Source organism: Saccostrea cucullata, unplaced genomic scaffold (assembly GCF_032062105.1).
Source record: "Saccostrea cucullata isolate Sc308-1 unplaced genomic scaffold, CSIRO_AGI_Scuc_v1 ctg309, whole genome shotgun sequence".
In the NCBI taxonomy this organism is placed as follows: Eukaryota; Metazoa; Mollusca; class Bivalvia; order Ostreida; family Ostreidae; genus Saccostrea; species Saccostrea cuccullata.
The window spans coordinates 208954-215000 of NW_026932621.1; the positions used below are offsets into that span (position 1 = coordinate 208954).

At 31.1% G+C, this 6047-nt stretch overlaps 1 long non-coding RNA gene across 1 annotated transcript; it reads left to right on the forward strand.

Annotated features, from left to right (window-relative positions):
* Positions 1 to 5115: 5115 nt before the first annotated feature.
* On the forward strand, positions 5116 to 5926 carry LOC134235609 (uncharacterized). The gene is made up of 3 exons (XR_009985448.1): positions 5116 to 5307; positions 5464 to 5543; positions 5827 to 5926. It is a non-coding gene; the product is annotated as an uncharacterized LOC134235609 (long non-coding RNA).
* The last annotated feature ends 121 nt before the right edge of the window (positions 5927 to 6047 follow it).

A 6047-nucleotide genomic window follows, 5' to 3' on the forward strand; every position in this document is an offset into this window, starting at 1 on the left:
TTTGTATCATAACAATACAAACCTTAATTTTGCGAGCAAATATTTACATTTCTTTGTGATAAGTCGTTGAAAGTTAGGTGAGTTGATTTCTTAACGAGGCCCGATCTAGTTGAATAGTACGAAAACGGAATGATAAAAAAATTTAATTTTTGGAAATATTTTTCTATGTATTATGCTTAGAAAAATTACAATGAAATTTTATTACCTTGCCTTTATTGTAGTCAAATGGGGGCACTGTCAAGATATGGACCATTTTTTGTCATTTTATACACAATTGCATAGTAAAACTTTCCAAAAAAGCAAAGAAATTGAAAATTTAAAAAAAGTACACGATGAAATGTTTTGTTTTTCACATATATCATGCAATTTTTATTCTTCTTATAAAAAATGAAAAGAAAATTGAAGGTAGCCTTTAAACAGTGAAAATTATCAAAACACAAAATTAGGACTTATTTTATTCAACTAGATATGAAATAAGTCGCCATGGCTGTACATAACAACAACAAACGATTGCAATACTGTATTAGTTTCTAAAAAATAAATAATTCTTACATTTTGCAAATTTTTCTCTTTTTTTCCTTTACACTCGACGTTGTTATACATATAATGAAAGGGGGGGGGGTAAAAGGCGACAAATGACGAATTTTGCTAATATCATGTAATATATAGAAAAATAAAATATTTCGGGGGTAGCATTGAAATGATTCGTAGACTGATTTTTTTAAAATCAAGCTTATCCATGCATATTTAAGTCCTCTATAAAAAAGTGTGTGTATAAAAACTTCAACACGTTCAAGGAGAAAGACAAAATCGTTTACTTTTGGTGCAGTGTTTGTTTTTTTTTAACTCACATGCAAATCGAAAAGAAACAAGGAAAAATTAATGAATATGTACCAAGAAGTAAATACCACAAAATAAATCATGTTCCAAAGTTGTTTATTAACTTAAAAAAAAATATTTGTAAAAACATGTAAATACTAGAAATAACAGTTTACCAGGTATGCAAGATCAGTGAAACAGTTTAGCGCAATTTGACGTCATTTTAATTGTGACGTTATTGTGATTGTGACGGCAGTCAAGGGTACTGTGACGTGCCTGAGTCGACGCTGCGTTAAAACGTATGCGCAGTCCAACTAGATCGGGCCTCGTTAATTAATCAACCAGAATGTAAATTTCATCAAGCAAAAGGCTATGAGCTAAGAAGGCCCAATTTGCAAGAATGTACAATTTCTAAAACGAGATAAATTATTGATAATAAAGTTAATGATACAATAATATCAGCAATCTCATTTAAAGTCATCATTTAGTAAGTTTTATGATAGATACAATGACATTTTCAGCAATTTAAACATTAAATATTTACATCCACTAAATATTTTCTCCTTTATTTCTTAAGAAAACCCATTGCGTTAATCACTGCATGGACTACATTAGGCATGTCGCTTGTTCAGATTTCTTGATCAGTGATGGCTGTTCCATTAATGAAACGTATAAAGACGTTCGCATCATTAATACAATAATTAATCTTTTTAATCCTACTTTAGGTGATTATTTAAACAGATATAAATATAAAATATAAAATGTCTTTCTTTGTTATTACTGGAATTAACGGTCGCAGCTATTGCAGAAAAAAAATTACATAACTCGCTTACGCGGGTCATATTATTTTTTCTGCAACAGCTGCTTCCGTTAATTCCAGTAATAACAAACAAAGAAAGCATTTTATTGTTTAAATCAAATGCTGACTGACGATTTTGATACTGAATATATGAAATTATTATGAGAAACATTTGGAAATAATTTTACGAACCCTATTCAAGATCAAAGCCCATAAAACAATACAAAATAGGAGGAGAGAAAACACGGATGTCCAAAACATCAGAGGTGGGATCAGGTGCCATGAAGGTGTGAGCATCCCTTGCCGACTGGTTACTCCTTCCGTGTGCTTCTTGTCATGTTTGGGAAATAACGGAAATATCCGAGTCAGCATTTGACTCATTGATAAATTGTATTTGATGACAAGGTCAAGGTATACACTAAATTGTCGACAGATAGATTCTTTATTTTCCTGTCATAATAAGGAGAAAACAGCGGGTGTGACCAGTCGGCAGTGGATGCTCACTCCTCCGTGACACCTGATCCTACCTATGATGTTTTAGAGGCCCGTGTTTGTTCTGCCCCTATATTGTTTTGTTTAATAAATTCTTGAGGTTGAATACTGTTCGTTTTCTCCATATATTTCATTAGACAACATTTTAAAATTTAATTTACAACTTTATATCACAATGCAATGAAAAACTTGAAGAATTACTGCCTAGTTTGTTGGGTATGCCAGGGGGCACCAACGATAGTTTGAAACGTGGAATAATTTGTATACAGGGATTGATCTTCTTTTTTAACTTAAAGTGTGTGAGAAATCGCGGCGCTAAAATACCTAAGATGTAAACAAAGGTTGACTGTTCCTTCCCCAAGCTTCGGCACTAGAAGTGAAAAAATAGACCTTAAAAACGTAGGTCCTGTGTCACGGTAGGCGCAAATAAAGAACCCTCACTGCTCAATGGCCCTTGCCAATTATCAAAATTTGAAAAAACGGTGACGTCTCCATATGAGTGAAATATTCTCAAGAGAGACGTTAAACAATATACAATCTTTTTTAACTTAAAGTGTGTGAGAAATCTCTAAAATTTATGTTATTGAAAGATTCTGTATACTCCTTCAGAAAAAAAAAATCAGTCAAATAAAAAACCCAACAACAACCAAATAAAAAAACAAAATAACAACAAGACATTGCTTTGCAATTATATATTGATGAAATATATGGAGATGACGAACAGTATTTTAAGCTCAAAAGTCCATAAAACAATACAAATTAGGAGGAGGGCGAAAACGGACCTCATAAACATAAGAGGTGGGATCAGGTACCATGATTGTTTGCTTTTAATCTGATCAAAGAATTTACGCTAAAAAATTTGTATTATGAACTTTACAATTTTAGAATAATAATATTGCAGATTTCAGTATTATTTAAGTCCTAAAAATAAGCGATAAAACAAAATTATTTCATTAAAAGATTTATTATTAAAAAATCAACCACAGTATCTTTTTCAATACAGCAATGTTCCGGAAAATCCGGAAAACGCGCCGTTATATACATACACGTAATTATTCTCATTCTCAATTTCCACTTTGTCACCACGCTTCAGTTTTATTATCACAGTCCTACTAAACTGCATCGGGGCAATGTTACTCATGTTATCAGAACGGAACAACTGAGCTACGGTTTTCTTGTTAACTTTGACTGCCAACCTAATGTCGTTGTTTGATCTGGCCAGAAAATCAGCAACAAGCATGTACGTTCCCTTTACTGGACAGACAAACATCCCTGTTTTCTCGTTGTAACCATTGCCGTCGTTGGTCAAAATTTTGTCAAATACTACTTTTTGACCAGCTGTTCGAAAAATGAGTGGCTTAGAATACAAGGAGACGGATGGAAATTGAAGCTGAAATGGGAGCATGGAATCAATAGTAATTTTAGATTTTAAAAAAATGCGTTATAAAGGAAAGAAGACGGAATTAATGCCTTGTTCTATATTTATAAATATTTTTATACAAAATAATTCTATGATTATATCAATAAACAAATCGTTAAAAAAAACAACAGAATACCTGCTGCCGACAGTTTTTTAAGGGCTGAAGAGTCCAGTGTCACTGTAGCTTTGGCATTATCAAATATCAAAGATTTAACCTAGAAAGTTTTCTGATGTAGGATTTCCTTTAAATATTTGTATTCTATTTATTGTGTATGATACTTAACACATTGCTATTGAAATCTATAGATCTATATCAGAACATTTCAGTCATAAATTTCCATGTAATCCCCCATGGCACCTGATCCTACTCTGATACTTTGGCGGTCCGTGTTTGCTCTGCTCCTAATTTGTAATGTTTATGGACTTTTGAGATAGAATAATGCTTTTTTATCTCCACATATTTCATACAATAAAAAAATAATGAATCAATCAACGAATAATAAATGGCTTTTACAAAATTAATATGTTTCGACACATTTTTTTTCACATGATCTTAAAGTAGATAATCTTATAATCAAATTGTTAAGTTGCACACTTGGGATAGAAAAATTTGAAAAAAAGGGGACAGATCCAGAAATTGAAGTTAGAGGGGGCGTTGACAATTGTAAGGGGTAGGAAGGGGCAGGGGGTCGCGCCGGGTGCACCCCCCTTAAATTCGCCACTGGACCCCTTGGTCAATATTCTACGGGAGTTACTTTTCGTCGTTGGCAAAGCCCAATCTTATCAAAATTAGACCTTTCATATCGCTCTTCATTAATATTTTATTTGTTTCTCGTTAAAGCTTTATATGGCGTATCTGAGCAAAAAATTATAATACGAGATTAAGCATAGATTTAAATGGTATTTTGTTATTTACGTTCAAATTCAATTTTTCACCTATTTTGAACTTAAATATCCCTACATTTCTATTAGTTAAATTGACTTTAAACTGTGTCTGATATTTATTTCCGAGTCGGAAATAAATCGTTTATTGGTTTAAATCTGTGATATCTATGAAACGCGATTGATTTAAATTTTGTAATTTACAGGAAATTCCTATCTTTATATAAAGTAATAAAACAAACAGAAAGATCTTTTGAATTTTACTTAGTCTGAACTTATCAAAAATTTTTCTCAAGAACAACTTGGCTTTTGAAGTTATTTTCTTACTTAATAAAAAGGGACAGCAATAGAGATAAATTAAAAGTTACAGTGATTTTTCTCAGAACAAATTGGCTTTGGGGCGATTTTTTTCTCTCAAGAAAACAATTTGATAAACATTAAAAAATATCATCATTGATTATTATTCTTCTTCTTATTATTATTATCTTTTGAATATTTAATAGTTTTTAAAATGCATGTATAGCTTAAATAGGGTTAATCAAAATTTTCTGAGACCACAGAGCACTCCTATTTTTAATGGATTTTTTTTAAAACAAGAATTCTAATATTTTATCTCCAAAGTAATGGAGATGAAATTTCAATTTTAAGTATTTTCAATGAAGATACATATACATTTTGTATACATTGTGAAAATCAATAAAAATCGACAAATCTGTGGTCTTATGCATATAAAGACACATTCTCCTGTAAAATTCATTCAAGTAACGGATTATAACCAGTAACACAACTATGCGAGGCACCAATCTGTTGATTATTTTAAGTTTAATTAAATTTGTTCATGGATGTTCACCATTTGTATACCACGACCAAACGACTTACTGCAGAGCTGCTTACGGTACGTATGGACAGTATTTTTTTAAAACTGAAAATTATGATAAATTAAATAATTGACAAGTTAAAAGCAGAAAAATCCTTGAGATTTTACTTCAAAATTGTTTATTTTATATGATGATAAAATTTGTAATTAAAAATAAATAACTTCCACGCACAGCATTCACAGGCGAAGTACAAAGTTCAAATGTCATGGATTTTGAGTCCGACTTTCGGATTCGAGTGACATCAAATATAAAGGTAAGATTGGTGAATACTGTGATCCATTGTATAAATATGTTATTTTCTTTAAGTATAAAATGCTTGTTTGGTGGAAATTTTTTGGTGGCAAAAAGCCCATACAATCTGGATGGCAACAAAAGCTCCAAAGAATCTGAATTTTATCTTCAGATTTAAAAAAGAACTTCTTTGCTCAGTTATACTCTAAAGAATAAAATTCTTATTTATTAAAAATTCTAATTAAAAAAAATCATCAGATCAAAAACTAGATCAGTCTTTAAAATTTTTAGCATGCTTTTATCAGGGCAAAATAAGTTCGAAAGGAAGGGAGATAAAAGTGTATGGTAGAGGAAGAATGCATTCTTGTGGCTCTACAAGTCTGACACTCAACAAGGAATACATCTTTTATGGCAAGTCCATTTTCTTCACTACTTGAAAAAATGTACATGCCTTTATAATACAATGTTTAACTTGCATCTTTACTAAAATATTGAATTATCAACAACGAAAAATAAAAAAAAAAGA